Here is an 18,902-nt window from a genome sequence, read left to right on the forward strand (position 1 = left end):
GACATCCAGTTTCACAGATTAATCCCATAACAGTAACATATTACTGGGCATTATTTTATTTAGTAAAGACATGGGCCCACAAACTCACCCCATTACTACAAAACTTTTATGGGTACGATCTTGGCAGGGTTAAGCGTGAATTGTCGTAGGCTTTCCCACTCGACCATGGTAACCCTGGAAGAAATTTTTAAGCGTTCAAAACCTAAGTCCAGACATCTAGGCGCTTCATCCAGGCGATATTGGCTGGTTTAAGTGCGACTTCTCGGACGTTAATCCACTCGACCATGGTAACCCTGGAACAAATGTTTGAGCATTCAAAACCTACGTCCAGACATCCAGGCTCACAGACTAACCCCATTACAGTAACACATTACTGGGTATGATTTTATTCAGTAAAGGCCTGGGCCAACAGACTCACCACAAACTATACAAATTTTATGGGAGTTATCATGGCGGGTTAAGTGTGACTTCTCGTAGGCTTTCTTACTCGACCATGGTAACCCTGGAAGAAACTTTTAAGGGTTCAAAACCTACGCCCAGACATCCAGTCGATATTGGCTGGTTTAAGTGCGACTTCTCGGACGTTAATCCACTCGACCATGGTAACCCTGGAACAAATGTTTGAGCATTCAAAACCTACGTCCAGACATCCAGGCTCACAGACTAACCCCATAACGGTAACACATTACTGGGTATGATTTTATTCAGTAAAGGCCTGGGCCAACAGAGTCACCACAAACTATACAACTTTTATGAGAATTATCATGGCCAGGTTAAGTGTGACCTCTCGTAGGCTTTCCCACTCGACCATGGTAACCCAGGAAGAAATTTTTAAGCGTTCAAAATCTACGTCCAGACATCCAGGCAATATTGGCCGGTTTAATTGCGACTTCTTGGAGGCTAATCCACTCGACCATGGTAACCCTGGAACAAATGTTTGAGCATTCAAAACCTAAGTCCAAACATCCAGGTTCACAGACTAACCCCATAACAGTTACACATTACTGGGCATGAATTTACTCAGTAAAGGCCTGGGCCCACAAACTCACCCTATTACTACAAAACTTTTATGGGTATGATCTTGGCAGGGTTAAGCGTGACTTCTCGTAGGCTTTCCCACTCGACCATGGTAACCCTGGAAGAAATTTTTAAGCGTTCAAAACCTAAGTCCAGACATCAAGGCCCTTCATCCAGGCGATATTGGCCGGTTTAAGTGCAACCTCTCGGACGCTAATCCACTCGACCATGGTAACCCTGGAACAAATATTGAAGCGTTCAAAACGTAAATCCAGACATCCAGGCTCACAGACAAACCCCATAACAGGAACACATTACTGGGCATGATTTTATTCACTAAAGGCCCTGTATTATAGCTTTCTTTAAAGCCTGGACCCACAGACTCACCCCATTACTATGACACTTTCATGGGCATGATCTTGGCCGGGTTAAGTGTGACTTCTCGTAGGTTTTCCCACTCGACCAGGGTAACCCTGGAACAAATATTGAAGCGTTCAAAACCTAAATCCAGACATCCAGGCTCACAGACTAACCCCATAACAGTAACACATTACTGGGCATGATTTTATTCAGTAAAGGCCTGGGCTCTCAGACTCACCCTATAACTAAAACAGGTGTGATCTTGGCCGGGTTAAGTGTGACTTCTCGTAGGCTTTCTTACTCGACCATGGTAACCCTGGAAGAAACTTTTGAGCATTCAAAACCTACGTCCAGACATCCAAGCACACAGACTAACCCCTTAACAATAACACATTACTGGGCATGATTTTATTCAGTAAAGGCCTGGGCCCACAGACTCACTCCATTACTATAACACTATTATGGGCATGATCTTGGCCGGGTTAAGTGTGACTTCTCGTAGGCTTTCTTACTCGACCATGGTAACCCTGAAAAAACTTTTAAGCGTTCAAAACCTACGTCCAGACATCCAGTCGATATTGGCTGGTTTAAGTGCGACTTCTCGGACGTTAATCCACTCGACCATGGTAAGACTGGAACAAATGTTTGAGCATTCAAAACCTACGTCCAGACATCCAGGCTTACAGACTAACCCCATAACAGTAACACATTACTGGGTATGATTTTATTCAGTAAAGGCCTGGGCCCACAGACTCACTCCATTACTATAACACTATTATGGGCATGATCTTGGCCGGGTTAAGTGTGACTTCTCGTAGGCTTCCCCACTCGACCATGGTAACCCTTGAAGAAATTTTTAAGCGTTCAAAACCTAAATCCAGACATCCAGGCTTACAGACTAACCCCATAACAGTAACACATTACTGGGTATGATTTTATTCAGTAAAGGCCTGGGCCCACAGACTCACTCCATTACTATAACACTATTATGGGCATGATCTTGGCCGGGTTAAGTGTGACTTCTCGTAGGCTTTCTTACTCGACCATGGTAACCCTGGAAAAACTTTTAAGCGTTCAAAACCTACGTCTAGACATCCAGTCGATATTGGCTGGTTTAAGTGCGACTTCTCGGACGTTAATCCACTCGACCATGGTAACACTGGAACAAATATTTGAGCGTTCAAAACCTATGTCCAGACATCCAGGATCACAGATTAATCCCATAACAGTAACATATTACTGGGCATGATTTTATTTAGTAAAGACATGGGCCAACAAACTCACCCCATTATTACACCACTATTATGGGCATGGTCTTGGTTGACTTAAGTGTGACTTCTCGTAGGCTTTCCCACTCGACCATGGTAACCCTGGAACAAATATTTGAGCGTTCAAAACCTACGTCCAGACATCCAGGCTCACAGACTAACCCAATAACAGTAACACATTACTGGGTATGATTTTATTCAGTAAAGGCCTGGGCCAACAGACTCACCACAAACTATAAAACTTTTATGGGAATTATCATGGCCGGGTTAAGTGTGACCTCTCGTAGGCTTTCCCACTCGACCATGGTAACCCTGGAAGAAATTTTTAAGCGTTCAAAACCTACGTCCTGACATCCAGGCAATATTGGCCGGTTTAAGTGCGACTTCTCGGAGGCTAATCCACTCGACCATGGTAACCCTGGAACAAATGTTTGAGCATTCAAAAACTAAGTCCAAACATCCAGGTTCACAGACTAACCCCATAACAGTTGCACATTACTGGGCATGAATTTACTCAGTAAAGGCCTGGGCCCACAAACTCACCCCATTACTATAACACTTTCATGGGCCTGATCTTGGCCGGGTTAAGTGTGACTTCTCGTAGGTTTTCCCACTCGACCATGGTAACCCTGGAACAAATATTGAAGCGTTCAAAACCTAAATCCAGACATCCAGGCTCACAGACTATCCCCATAACAGTAACACATTACTGGGCATGATTGTATTCAGTAAAGGCCTGGGCTCTCAGACTCACCCTATTACTAAAATAGGTGTGGTCTTGGCCGGGTTAAGTGTGACTTCTCGTAGGCTTTCTTACTCGACCATGGTAACCCTGGAAGAAACTTTTGAGCATTCAAAACCTACGTCCAGACATCCAAGCACACAGACTAACCCCTTAACAATAACACATTACTGGGCATGATTTTATTCAGTAAAGGCCTGGGCCCACAGACTCACTCCATTACTATAACACTATTATGGGCATGATCTTGGCCGGGTTAAGTGTGATTTCTCGTAGGCTTCCCCACTCGACCATGGTAACCCTTGAAGAAATTTTTAAGCATTCAAAACCTAAATCCAGACATCCAGGCTCACAGACTAACCCAATAACAGTAACATATTACTGGGAATGATTTTATTCAGTAAAGACATGGGCCAACAAACTCACCCCATTATTACAACACTATTATGGGCATGATCTTGGTTGACTTAAGTGTGACTTCTCGTAGGCTTTCCCACTCGACCATGGTGTGGGGCCTCGATGAACAGACACGAACCATAAAAGGGGGAATCGCTCTAGAACCAGGTCGTAAAATCGCGCATCCTCCGCACCCCGGACCATAAAGGCAATCAAGATGGTCAGCCGAGCGATGCAGAGCGCCGCAAAGTCTACCAAACATTCTCAAGGGACTGTCGCTGCAGTGAGCTCGGCCAATCCGAGAGTACCCACGTCAAGATTGGGATGATTGAAACTGCAACATCTGGTTGACAGCACGATAACTCGTTCTGCGCACTGATCTGGGACCAGTTCTACCAAGCCACCAAGTCAAAAGGTGATAAGACTCCGCGGTGAATCAACGTGGTCAGGACAGCCTCACACTTTCAACCCCCCCCCAGGGAGGTTTGCTCTGTCCCAACATACATTCCTTAAAAGCGCGCATTTTTCCTTTTCGCTACAATAAAGGAACTGCCAGGACACACATAAAACCACTAAACGAACAATCTAAATGCCTTCCTTTCAAACGAATAAAGGTTCATCTGTAAATAACTGCTTAATAAATGTTTTGGGATGTATGTAGGAACCGCTATATACTCTTTAAATAATCCTCTAACAGAGAGCGTTCCATAAGCGCTAGATAATGCATGTTTGATATCAAATTGAAGCTTACGATGTTTCCAATATCGTGATGAATGAATATATGTGTTTGTGCAATGCACAACAGTGTATTCCACTTATAAGCTTTTGATAGGGAACAGAAGTGCAGAATGTCAATTCTAACTGGGATAAAGTATGCACGAAACCGGAGTCGAAAGCAGGCGTGGACACGCCCCTTCGACCTCGGGATTGGACAACTGCCCAGGGCACGGCCCAAAACTTGCACCTCAAAACGCAGGAACAGAGCTCTCTGAGTTGAGTTGAGACGAGTCGGAGTTGAGAACGAGAAGAATCGAGTCGGAGTCGAGTCGAGAACTCTTCGGAACCACCGCAGGGGAATTCGGGTCGCTGCAGGAATCGCCACGGAACAGAGAAACCGGAACTTGGAGAAGTCAGAAGACTCCGAACTAGAACGACCCGATACCCTCGACTCCGGTCCGCTCCGTCACATCACTCCACGGACACTCACTGCCCTTTCCATAACCAACCCGGTTCATCCAAAGCGAACCACCAAGCTAGAGAGACTTCATTCAAGCGCCCGGGAAAGCCCGACCACGTCATCCCACGGGACGAGCCTGCCCAATCAGCAAGCCGGGATTTCCCCAGACACGCCGAGTGGTAAAACTACCTTTCCGTCTCTACTGAATTGGCGCAGACACATATAAGCGAGGCTAAACCTAACTTTGCTTTGTTGGTGCTCTTAGTGCGATCTCAGAACTAGCTAACAGACTTTGGACAGACAATTATCCATTTCCCTTCCAACCCGTGAATGTGTGTATGAATGCATGTGTGTGTGTGTGTGTTTATGTTTAGTCTTCTCGGTGTAGTCTTGTCAATTAGTAGGTACTGTTTAATAAATTGTGTTTCATTATTACGAATTCTTGTTTGTGTGTTATGTAACTGGAAAGTCAAACTCATGCCCAGATCCGTTGTTACCTGCTCGAGGTAAAGCGAAGAATCCAATTGATTTATTTTGCTGATCACAGAGTAAATTCATATTGGTAACATACATTTAAATTGCCCTAAAACGCTGGACGTATTAGGTGATTTAAAGGTATACTTGAATTGCATACCAACGTGAATCTTTTCAGATTCAATTCCCCAAACTTGAATTGAGAGCTGATTCAAATGACAATTCATAATTATCATAATTAAAATTAGGTGTGAAAACCCTACATATAATGGTGGAGAATGCAGGCAGGCAAGATTTGATTTTCAGTTCATAATTCATAAATTTGTGATTCGTGATTTCGTGGTTTTTCTATTTTTTCCGGAAGAATAGATTAAGACACAGAGACAAATTGCTGTTATTTCGTACCTCTATTTTGACATGCGAACACGTAAAAGTGCGTGTGATTTGTGAAGACTTTGAAAACTGCAGTAATCATAATATTTGTCCATAGAGACAGAGATCCGCGTTAGAGCGCGTTGAGGAAAAAAGCAAGCGTGTTCCTTGTTTATTTTCCATAAGGCCTTTGTTGATCTATGACAGTGCGAGTTCCACTGTCATATGAATCTATTTCCTCCCTGGCAAGAGCTTAGAAGTAGCTAACTAAGTAATCCTTGGCCATTTAGTCACTGGAAGAAGTGAAACCGAGCGTAACGCAGAGAGCGTCAAAACGCGGAAGGTATATGGGAGAAGAAAATTCTTGATCAAGTGAATAAACTGTGCAGACCCGCCGCGGTCCGATGACGTCATTGTTTAATTGCAGTATATGTATGTAAAAGTGCCTCACTTTTAGCAAGTGAAGTTGTCAGTGCTAGACGAAGCTGATCGAGTTTACTCGTTGCGAAATGCGCCGTCATTTCGGGTGGGCCGAACTCGTATAATAGCGAATTGCACGTATCCATAGCAACGACGCGGAAGTCCTAGGACGCCGTTTCCGAGGTTACTTCAAAGTGCGCAAGCGCGGTCCTCCGGCGCCATATTTGAAGTTTGTGAACAGAGGCTAGGATAACTGAATCTAATGTGTTGGCATTGAAACCTCTGTCGTCCATTGAGTTGAATGCCTTGTGTGTTTATGGTGCGTTGAGTTCCATCGGAACGCCGGAACCACAATAGTGGGCTTCCTCCTCCTTTCCCCTTCACGTTTATGCTTTTTCCTCACCTTTCCCTTACCGAGAAGAATGTTGACAAATGTTTGAACTGCCATAACCGTTGGTATTAACAAGAAACGTTTTTTTTTCTTACCCTTAGCATTTCAATGATACATTGCCATCAACAAGTATAACTGCTTTTATTAATTTGATGATATCAGGATATATTACCAATTTTCTAGCATTGCTAATGTGAAACCTTAATGTCATTTACTAAATGCATTAGGTTCATATTCATAAATTGCAACAATATTTGCTGATCCATTTGATTATAATTGCTTCGAATACTTTGATGATAATTGCATTGAATTTCAATTATTAACTGCCGTTATTGATTGAAAATTTTAATTTCAGCTGGTGATTTGGTTAATTATAATTGCCTTTATAGTCGTGATAACACCTCACTTAAATATAATCCCTGGTTTGGAATTTTAAATTCAGATTTAGCAAATTAGGGTGGCTCCCCTACATAATTGCTATTTTGGGGATTTATTTAATTATAATTGCTTTATAATTTAATACCAATATCATAAATTTTCAATTATAATCGACTTGAACTTCCGTTTACTATTCCAAGCATAGTATCCCGGATTCTATTGCAGAAGATACTTAGTGATTAATTCAGGCTTGACTCCTCAGGAAGTTTGATCATTAATTATCGCTACCAAATAGAAATTTCAAGTCATTTGCAGTTACGTTGGTGTGTACAGTTGAGTGCCTCTCTCTCAATCCTCTCTACAGGGTCTCTCCTTACTTAGGGCTTAGCAGCTAGCACTCCCCTAGTGCTAGGTTGGTGCAGGGACGGTTGTCTCGGAGGTGTCACAGCGGGTGAGGACCCCGTTTGAACGTGACCTTGTGCCAGCTGGGGCCAGCCAGGCCTCTCTGTCCTAGCATTGTGAGTGAACCCGCAGCAGGCATCAGCAATTGTGTAACGGAGGAGGAGTCAACACGAGCTGACCTGGACGGAGGCTCGGGTAAACCACCCTGTCAGCTGCTGAAGCGGGGAAACCGATCAGTAACCCAGGGCTCTGCCCCGCAGCCTTGTCAGTCCAAGCCAGCCGTTGACGCACCTCCACCGTGGGCCCGCACCTTTGTGTCAAAAGCCGACGCTGTTTGAGAGGCTCACTGCAATACTGTCGGACAGAAGTCTGATTGACCTTACAGGAGCACAGGGGCGCCCAGACGGGGAGCCACACCGCTGTACTCCGACGGGTTAATCGCCCTCATCACCAAAGCCTAGGTCTAAACCCCTTGTGCTAAAACCCATTTGGCGACACCCATAAGTAGGTTAGGGCCTATTCAACCCTCAGGTGACTTAACTCATCACACCAACACAGTAAGACCAACCCTCAGGTATCAGGCTTAACAGCATCACACTTTGTCAACTTTGTTTACAGTGTAAGCAACTTTCTCTTTCTTCTCTCCCTTCTTGTTCCTTTCCTCTGATCTGACTGCTGCTGCTGCTTCTGAGATCACACCTGTGGGAACCAGGAAAGCAAAGAATTTAATTTGAGACATTTCTGATCAGTATCGGGTAAAACTTGACGACATTGTTTCAGATTGTTCATGCTCACAAACCTTCCCTTCTCAGCGTGTTATCCTACCCAGCCAAAACCAAAGTCGATCGACGAGGAATCGTAAACACGACCCCAGGAACAATCTACTTGGTGCACGGAGTCAATCTAACCAACTAAAAGCTAACACTGTCATTGCTATTGTTTTATCCTCGCCCGGAGGAGATTCTAATAGCAATCGCAGTCTTGGTATAGAAATCCCCATTTAGAAACTCCTAAAAGCATCCTCTAACTTAGGAAAAGAGACAGTGATAGAGCCTAACCCCCTCCTTCCGTGACCAGGAAAGAGTGTGTTACCTCCCCCTCTCTCTCTCTCTCTCTCTCTCTCTCTCCCTCTCTATCTCCCTCTCTTACGTCTCTTACAGGTAGCTCCTCCCTTTCTCCAAAACAAAAAAAAACGGAGAAGAAAAGAAGGAAGGACCACCTGTTACAGGAGAACGAAACGCCCAGCTATCCCTTCTTCCTGTTCTGTGTTGTCTTCTGTTCTCTGTCGTCCTGTGTGTGTTTACTAATTGTCTCCCAGAAACGCCAGTTAGAAGCACACCCACCAGAGGATCACAGTTACAGAGAACCACGCCCACCTGACACCTCACATTTAGCATCAACTGACACCACACATCTACACCTCTGTCTTTCCTTGCTGTTGTCTGTTCTGCCTTGTTTGGTTGTTATTTTCTTCCAGGTCTGTGTCAGTCACGTTTCCAAATCCCCCTCGCCGCACCAAAACATGTCTCACACAGCAGACAACGTTGGTCACTGGGAAGACCTGGAAACATGGCTAAGTGTTGCAACCAGCAGCCTCCTACCCAAGGCCGCGGAAACACTAAAGCGTCAGACCCAGGAACAGCTGGATAACAACCTAACGAGCCTAATGGAACAGGACCCAAGCCAAGGCTACAACCACAAAGAGCTAGCAAAGATCACCTGCTCCCTAAGTCACACCCTCATCGCTACCCTCAAACTGAGTGACAGGCACGCCGCCGATCTCCAACAGGAGCTGACATGCGCACAACGACGCATCAAACAGCTGGAACTGGAGGCTCAGGAACAACAGGAAAAGCTGGATGAGGAGAGGAAGGACCCAGAGGAGATCACCACGCTCAAAGCCTTGCTAGCAGCTTCCACACAAGAGGTGAAACAAACCAAAAGAGACTTTGACAGTGCTGCCAACAACCTCCAGTACGCAGAACAGCTACTGGAGAAGGCAAAGACTGACATTAGAGACAAGGCCGGCAGAATCAAAGCCCTCGAAACTCACTTGAACGAGTCAAGGAATGAGATCAGCCGCCTAGAACAACAGCTGGACTACGTCAAAGAGGAATCTGACTGTGTCAAGGAGGAACTCAGACACGCCTACGACCTGTGCGCTGAGCCACCGAGGACACGAGAGGCACCAAAGTCAGCCCTGCCAAGTAGGACCGGGTCTCCTGTTCTCCTACAGGCAAGTGAACAAAGGGGGAAAGAGGCGATGCTGAAACACTCACCAGCTCCCTCTGAAGAGACATACCTCGCGAGAAGGCCAAGAGAAACGGACCCAGCCAGCCAAAGAGCATCACACGGCCTGGACCTAAAAGACCTCGACAAGATCGCCAGGAACATCGTCAAGTTCACCCCAGGTGTGCCAAGTAGTCCAGACATTCAAACCTATCTACAGGACGTCGAATTCCATCTGGAAGTAAGACCTCACGTCACTGATAAAGATAGACTCTATTTACTGCGAGCAACATCAAGCCCTGATGTACGCAGCTTCCTGGACCGGCAACCAGCCCAGACAAAGGCTGATTACCACCTGCTCCGAGAGGCTCTCATCAATGAATTTGATGACCCAGAGTCAGAACAAGGACTAGTAGCCGCCCTGGAGATCAGACAAGGCCGTCATGAGTCTCCCGCAAGCCTACTACAGCCGACTCAGGAGAGCATACGGAAATCGCAAGCGAGCCCGAAATGGAACAGGACATGAACTTTAAGACTCTCTTCCTCAGGAACCTACATCCTGGGGTAAGCCACCATCTAGGCGTGCTTGCATGTTCGCGCACAATGACCATTCAGCAGCTGCGCGACTTGGCACACAAAGCCTACAGCAAACAAAAGATGGCTGCAGAGAAAGGCGCTAAAACTCCGACGGTCCTCGACTGCAACACACAAAGTCACGGACTGCCTCTAGAGGGCGCCCAACATCAAGACAGCTTCAAGCCGTCAAGAAAAGAGTGGAACGCGTCCCACAGAGAGCAAGACTTCCACGCAGGTACCAGACCCAAGCAGAGAAACGGCCGCTGGGATGGACCACGTGAACGACAGCGCTCGCCTGGACGCCACTGGGAAAAGTCATGGGACAGTTCAAGACCGCAGGAAGGTCAGTGGGAGAGATCGTGGAATCAGTCAACCTCCTTTAGAAACCAAAGGGGGAAGAGCTCCTGGGATGACAACGGAACCTCCATGGGAAGAGCACAAACACACCCTGGAGCAACCAGCCCGAGGAATCAACGAAAGAACTCTCAAAGAGTCCAAACCGACAGAGCTCAAACTGAATCCACACAAAAGCAAAAGACATCACCTTCCTTTAACTCCCAAGAACTGATGAAGAGCCTGATGAAAGAGTTTTTCCAGCAAATGAAGGAAGATTGGAAGTGGGAAAAGAAAGAGAAGCCGGATTCAGCCTGACTGGCAGCCGGACGAGACAGCAGCGACCACCCGACCCAACCAGACACGGAGAACAGCACTTCCTTCCCACACACTCAGAGAACCATAACGACCATGACTTCAGACGGACGAGGAATCCTACCTGAAACCCCAGCAATCGAGTTAGCCCCTAACTCACCACATGATGCTTCAAACCACGGCATCATCCAACAAACACCTGCCGCTGAAACCCCTCTGGTTCCTGAAAGTGCTGTCCTGGTCGTCTGCCACTCGTCCGAAGAACTGCAGATCAGCCCTGATATCCTCCCCATCTCATCCCAAACTCCAGTCCCTCAACTCCTGGGTGATCTCATTGAGAGAGGTATAGCAAGAAAGTTTTACCTCTCCGTCATCATCGAACGCCACATCAGGGTCGAAGCCCTTCTGGACACAGGAGCTGACATCACACTAATGTCAGCAGAACTCCTCGGAAAAATCCAGGAAGGAGCAAAGACATTAAATGGCCCCCTCAAACTTCAAAGATGTGAGCTGAACCTTCAAGCATACTCCCACACGGGTCTACAACTGACACAAGTGGCCCCAATCCACCTAACAGTGGGTCCGATGAACCTCATCCACCCAGTTTACATCTCACCCCTTAAGACTTACCCACTGCTAATCGGAAAGGACCTGCTTAATCGCTTTGAGCCACTAATGGACTTTAAGCACTTGAAGTTGTGGACACAAGTCCGTGAACCTCTGCCCTTCCAGTCAGTAAACTCTCAGGAGTTGCAGTGCCAAGCCACAGACACCACTGCCCGTTTACAGACTGCCGAGGCAATGTCAAGGTCACAAGCACGTTCAGATCCAAGCAGCAAGAACCAAGACCCTTTGCTGTGTTCATTGCAGACGTCCGACTCAGACTCAGGCTTCTTTAGGATTATGACTGCCATAAACGTCCAAGATGCTCAAGTATCTGACGCAGCCCTAACCCTGTGGGCAGAAAACTCAGCCATCAGCCTGAAGCTTTTCCGAGCCATACAGCAGAGACACCAGAGCCTACCACACATCTCCAAACACAGCCGTTACCCCCTCAGCCCATGTTCAACAAACATGGCCACCTCCAAAATCACCTGTGCAGTAGACATAAGATGGAAGGACCGACGACTACGTCATCACTTCCTCGTCATCCCCAACCTGCCTCATGATATCTGCATTGGAGCAGACATCCTGGTTCGTCTCAATGCCTGCATCGATACTGTGAACAACGTCATATGGGCCCCCCAGGCACGCCCACTGACGCCGGCAGTCAGCCTCATGAACCTTCAGTCTGGCCAAACAATACCAGACGCGTGTGCCATGATCAATGAGCAAGAAGCTATCATCCCTGCTTACAGCAAGAGTGTCAGCGTCCGCCTCAACATGCGACCTGGTCAAACCCTCAACAGTAAGCTCGGCTTCTTCCAACCATCCAGATCATGCCTGCAACTAGGACTAACATTAGAGGCTACACCCCTCATTGAAGTGTCATCTCGAGCTGTGTACGTGTTGTTCAACAACTGTACGGCCAAAGACATCCTCGTACCCAAAGCAAGGCCTATGGGATGGCTCATCAACCAGGCATTCCATGACTTTGAACTGATGGTACCTGTCATCGGCCCCATACCGGCTCAACTCCTGTCCAACGAACAGGATGACACCACAACTTTCACAAGACCGCATGAAACCATTGCCATTACCTCTGTCTTGCCAGTACCGAGAGAAAGCGTCTGCCGCTCAGAACTAACAGACGACACGCATCTCGCAGTCTACACTGTCTCAGCACAGCCTGTGACTGTGTCATCCGAGCAAGCAGATGTTACAATCTCAAACTCCTCAAATGCCCCAGCATCAGAGGAACCCTATGCTGGCTTTGACGCACAAATCCAACAGATCCTGAGCGAGGCGGATGCCCTCCACAGTGACGTGGAGCGTCAAGGACTCAAGGAGGTTCTGTGCAAATACAAAGACTCGTTCGCAAAAGACTCCTTGGACTGTGGCCTAACCGACATTCACATGGTGCGCATACCAACACACCCAAGTGCGCCACCCACATATGTCAGACAATACAAGATCCCAATAGCATCATACGAGCCAGTGCAAGAAATCATCGACTCCATGTTGGAAAAGGGGGTCATTCGACCATGTAACAGCACGTACTCTGCACCAATATGGCCCGTCCTAAAGCCCAACGGCAAATGGCGGCCCACGGTCGACTATCGCAAGTTGAACCAGCAAGTACCCTTGTCACGATGGCCTATGACCCAATTAGACCAAGAGATACCCAAAATCAAAGGCTCCACAATCCTTTCCACACTAGATGTCGCCTCAGGTTTCTGGACAATCCCTGTCCACCCTGATGATCAACACAAGCTGGCGTTCACCTTTGCCAGTCGCCAATACACCTTTACACGGTGCCCCTTCGGCTATGCCAATTCACCAGCTGAATTCAACATATTCCTGAACAAAGCGTGCCCTGATGCCAGAACCAGAGGTAACCTTGTGTTCGTTGACGATGTCTTGTTGAAAAGCACCAATGTGGCAGACCACCTGAAAGAAATCGATCATGTTCTGAACCAGCTAATGGTAGCAGGAGCAAAGATCGCATTGCATAAGGGACAATGGTGTAAGACGAAGGTGAACTACGTCGGCCTGCTCGTGGGACGAAATGGCATTGAACCACAGTCAAACCGCATCCAAGCCATCCAGAACATAAAGACCCCCTCGAACATCTCTGAATTGCGAAGCTTCCTGGGTGTATGCAATTACTCCAGACAATTCATCGAGAACTATGCCGACATTGCACGACCACTAACTTCCCTCCTGAAGAAGGACGAACCATTCATCTGGTCGGCAGTCCAGGACACAGCGGTGAGTGAACTCAAGCAACGCCTGTGCTCTGCTCCGTGCCTGGCCTACCCCGACCCAGGAAAGGAATTCTATCTGGATGCTGGATTCTCCAACCATTGCCTCAGCGCAGGCCTGTACCAGCTCCATGACAAAGACAAGAGAGTGGTCGCGTATGCCAGCAAAACGCTGCTCCCCCCAGAATGCAAGTATTCAGACTGCGAAAAGGCATTACTTTGCACTGTGTGGGCGATCCAGCGTTTCTCTAACTACATCGGCGCACAAAAGGTCATCATAGAGACATGTCATCAGCCTGTCACCTTTCTCAACAGCAGACGAATCCGAGATGGCGTGGTAACCAACGCACGCGTAGCCACATGGTTAATGACGCTCCAAGGACGGGACGTCGAGGCAAGATATGCTCAGAACCACAAATCGGCACTCGGAGACGGGCTAGCTGCTTGCCAAAGCTGCTCGACAGACACTACGCACATGTCAACAGAGCCAGAGCCCGAAGTACCGTCACAACCGCTGCTGACAAACTACAGGTATTTCGAGGAAAACGTGTGTGAAGGGATGCCCACAGCATATGTCGATGGCTGCTCCTACAACGACAAGGGTAATTTGAAAGCCGGAGCGGGCGTGGTCTGGCTCAACAACGACCCCTGCCCACCACAACAATTCAAATTAGGCCCTCACTCATCGCAGTATGCAGAAGTGGCTGCCATCCTCATCACCTTACAACTGGCCGCCTCCCACAACATCAAAGAACTCCTCATCTGCACGGACTCAAACTATGCCCGTTTGAGTTTCACGTGCCACCTAGCCGGGTGGAAACTGAATGGATTCAAGACAGCCAACAACAAGCCTGTCAAACACCAAGAACTCTTCCAAGCATGCGATGCCATCGTCATGGAACATGACATGATCATCTATTGGAAAAAGGTCAGAGGTCATTCACGCCTACCAGGGCAAGACAAAGACTTCAATGACAAAACAGATGCCCTCGCTAAAGCAGGTGCATTACATGGAGAGTCCTGGATGTTCCATTCCCACCCACCCAACCCAGCTGTGGCAGCCATCACCCGCCGCCTACACGCCACTGGCGTGGCGAACCCCACCTCCTCCCGTATCTCCATCTCACCACAGTTTGCTGCTGACGATCTCAGTACCCTTCAAGCGTCGGATCCAGCACTGCAAACCATCAGTGCACACATTTCTGACCCAGCTACCGCCCCCGTTTCTGACTTCGACCTAGCCACCTCCTCTGACCTCCGCCACCTGCACTCCATCAAGCACATGCTGCATCTCAAAGACGGCGTTCTCACGTATGTCCCTGAGCCACTCGCTACGCCACGGCTCGTAGTGCCTCAGAGCCAAAGGGGGATAATGTTGACATACGCCCACGATTCACCATGCGCTGGACACCATGGCGCCAAGGCCACCTATGAGACACTCAAACGAGTGGTATACTGGCCTGGCATGCAGCAAGACGTGGCGGAATACGTGAAAGGATGCCTGGTCTGTTGCCAGTTTCAACCGGCGAATGCAAATCACCGCGCACCACTGCAAAGGAAAGGAATGACCTTCCCATGGTCAGACCTCCAAATAGACTGGGTAGGACCCCTGCCCCGGTCGACACGAGGTAACAAGTACTTCCTCAATGTGGTCTGCGAATTCACAAAGTGGATAGAGTGCCTCCCAGCTCCGAATGACACGGCAGAAACAACAGCCTACCTCTTGATGAACCATATCTTCTCAAGATTTGGACTGCCCTTGAGTGTCAATTCAGACCGAGGAACTCACTTCACCGCTGAGGTCATGCAAGAAATGTGGAAACTCCTGGGTGTGCAAGCCAAGCTGCACATAAGCCACCACCCAATCTCTTCTGGACAGGTGGAACGTGCCAACAAGACAGTGGTCAGCATGCTGAAGAAGTACGTGTCCGCCAATCAGAAGGATTGGGATGTCAAACTTCCCTGGTACTAATGGCCATCAGGTCCACTCCTCACCGGTCCACCGGAGTACCCCCATTCGAAATGATGACGGGGAGACAAATGACACTACCCTTACACCTGCTGTACCAACCCGGTGACATGAACCTTGTCACTGCCTACACCACGCATCAGTACCTAGAAGAGTTGCATCAGCACCTGAGAACGACTTTCGCCTTTGCACAGCAACAACTCCAAAGCAGCGGAAGGTCGTAAGGCTTACTACGACAGGAAAGCCTCATATCAGGAACTTGAGGTCGGAGACAAAGTGTGGTACTACAGTTTCGCCCAGCCACGGCCAAACACCCTCATCGATTGTCAAAGAAGTTCCTACCTCACTGGACGGGACCCCACGAAATCGTAGACAAACTGTCACCTGTTGCCTACCGAATCAAGATTCGACAGGGGCGCAGCGAGCCAGCCCTGCGATGGGTACACCGGAATCAGATAAAGAGGCACCAGGGCTCCAAGAGACAAGGAAAGGGGGGAGACCAAACCCACTGACACAGACCGACTATCGCACCTCACTGATGTAATTCCTCACCCACTAGGGAAACACATAGCCAGGTTTTCAAGCACAACACCTACACGCTCCTTCACCGCACTGCTAGAACCAACACTCTAGTAACAAGGAGTTTCTCCACACATGTGACCATTGTTTGTTGTCCTAACCTCACTCAATGTCCTTTGTGTCCCTTCTGTGTTGTCTTTTCCCTTCTCTTCCTCTGTTTGTTTCCCTTTTCCCCTCTAGGCCCTTTTACAGGAACACCCTTAACCATTCCCTCACATCAGGTCCTGACAATAAGATTGACTCCCCGCACCAAGTCCATAGATTGAGCGCAAATGTCGTATCAAGTTTCTCACCCGATCTGCCCAAATTCCAAATTTCTGCACCACAGTTCAGTTAGCGATGGAAATGTTGTTTGTGGATGTCTGTTCTCTTTGTCCATTGTTCCAGTGCCCGATGACGTTCGCAACGGGAACCTCATCGCGCAAAAGGGGGATATGTGGGGCCTCGATGAACAGACACGAACCATAAAAGGGGGAATCGCTCTAGAACCAGGTCGTAAAATCGCGCATCCTCCGCACCCGGACCATAAAGGCAATCAAGATGGTCAGCCGAGCGATGCAGAGCGCCGCAAAGTCTACCAAACATTCTCAAGGGACTGTCGCTGCAGTGAGCTCGGCCAATCCGAGAGTACCCACGTCAAGATTGGGATGATTGAAACTGCAACATCTGGTTGACAGCACGATAACTCGTTCTGCGCACTGATCTGGGACCAGTTCTACCAAGCCACCAAGTCAAAAGGTGATAAGACTCCCGCGGTGAATCAACGTGGTCAGGACAGCCTCACACTTTCAACCCCCCCAGGGAGGTTTGCTCTGTCCCAACATACATTCCTTAAAAAGCGCATTTTTCCTTTTCGCTACAATAAAGGAACTGCCAGGACACACATAAAACCACTAAACGAACAATCTAAATGCCTTCCTTTCAAACGAATAAAGGTTCATCTGTAAATAACTGCTTAATAAATGTTTTGGGATGTATGTAGGAACCACTATATACTCTTTAAATAATCCTCTAACAGAGAGCGTTCCATAAGCGCTAGATAATGCATGTTTGATATCAAATTGAAGCTTACGATGTTTCCAATATCGTGATGAATGAATATATGTGTTTGTGCAATGCACAACAGTGTATTCCACTTATAAGCTTTTGATAGGGAACAGAAGTGCAGAATGTCAATTCTAACTGGGATAAAGTATGCACGAAACCAGAGTCGAAAGCAGGCGTGGACACGCCCCTTCGACCTTGGGATTGGACAACTGCCCAGGGCACGGCCCAAAACTTGCACCTCAAAACGCAGGAACAGAGCTCTCTGAGTTGAGTTGAGACGAGTCGGAGTTGAGAACGAGAAGAATCGGAGTCGGAGTCGAGTCGAGAACTCTTCGGAACCACCGCAGGGGAATTCGGGTCGCTGCAGGAATCGCCACGGAACAGAGAAACTTCGGAACTTGGAGAAGTCAGAAGACTCCGAACTAGAACGACCCGATACCCTCGACTCCGGTCCGCTCCGTCACATCACTCCACGGACACTCACTGCCCTTTCCATAACCAACCCGGTTCATCCAAAGCGAACCACCAAGCTAGAGAGACTTCATTCAAACGGCCCGGGAAAGCCCGACCACGTCATCCCACGGACGAGCCTGCCCAATCAGCAAGCCGGGATTTCCCCAGACACGCCGAGTGGTAAAACTACCTTTCCGTCTCTACTGAATTGGCGCAGACACATATAAGCGAGGCTAAACCTAACTTTGCTTTGTTGGTGCTCTTAGTGCGATCTCAGAACTAGCTAACAGACTTTGGACAGACAATTATCCATTTCCCTTCCAACCCGTGAATGTGTGTATGAATGCATGTGTGTGTGTGTGTGTTTATGTTTAGTCTTCTCGGTGTAGTCTTGTCAATTAGTAGGTACTGTTTAATAAATTGTGTTTCATTATTACGAATTCTTGTTTGTGTGTTATGTAACTGGAAAGTCAAACTCATGCCCAGATCCGTTGTTACCTGCTCGAGGTAAAGCGAAGAATCCAATTGATTTATTTTGCTGATCACAGAGTAAATTCATATTGGTAACATACATTTAAATTGCCCTAAAACGCTGGACGTATTAGGTGATTTAAAGGTATACTTGAATTGCATACCAACGTGAATCTTTTCAGATTCAATTCCCCAAACTTGAATTGAGAGCTGATTCAAATGACAATTCATAATTATCATAATTAAAATTAGGTGTGAAAACCCTACAATGGTAACACTGGAACAAATATTTGAGCGTTCAAAACCTACGTCCAGACATCCAGGATCACAGATTAATCCCATAACAGTAACATATTACTGGGCATGATTTTATTTAGTAAAGACATAGGCCAACAAACTCACCCCATTATTACAACACTATTATGGGCATGATCTTGGCCGGGTTAAGTGTGACTTCTCGTAGGCTTTCTTACTCGACCATGGTAACCCTGGAAAAAGTTTTAAGCGTTCAAAACCTACGGCCAGACATCCAGGCTCACAGACTAACCCCATAACAGTAACACATTACTGGGTATGATTTTATTCAGTAAAGATCATGTATTACAGTTTTCTTTAAGGCCTGGGCCCACAAACTCACCCCATTACTACGACACTTTCATGGGCATGATC

At 47.5% G+C, this 18,902-nt stretch overlaps 1 pseudogene; it reads left to right on the forward strand.

Annotated features, from left to right (window-relative positions):
• The first annotated feature begins 8,718 nt into the window (after nucleotides 1-8,718).
• On the forward strand, nucleotides 8,719-10,888 carry LOC122340915 (annotated as a pseudogene).
• The last annotated feature ends 8,014 nt before the right edge of the window (nucleotides 10,889-18,902 follow it).

This window comes from Puntigrus tetrazona, unplaced genomic scaffold, assembly GCF_018831695.1.
Source record: "Puntigrus tetrazona isolate hp1 unplaced genomic scaffold, ASM1883169v1 S000001067, whole genome shotgun sequence".
In the NCBI taxonomy this organism is placed as follows: domain Eukaryota; kingdom Metazoa; phylum Chordata; class Actinopteri; order Cypriniformes; family Cyprinidae; genus Puntigrus; species Puntigrus tetrazona.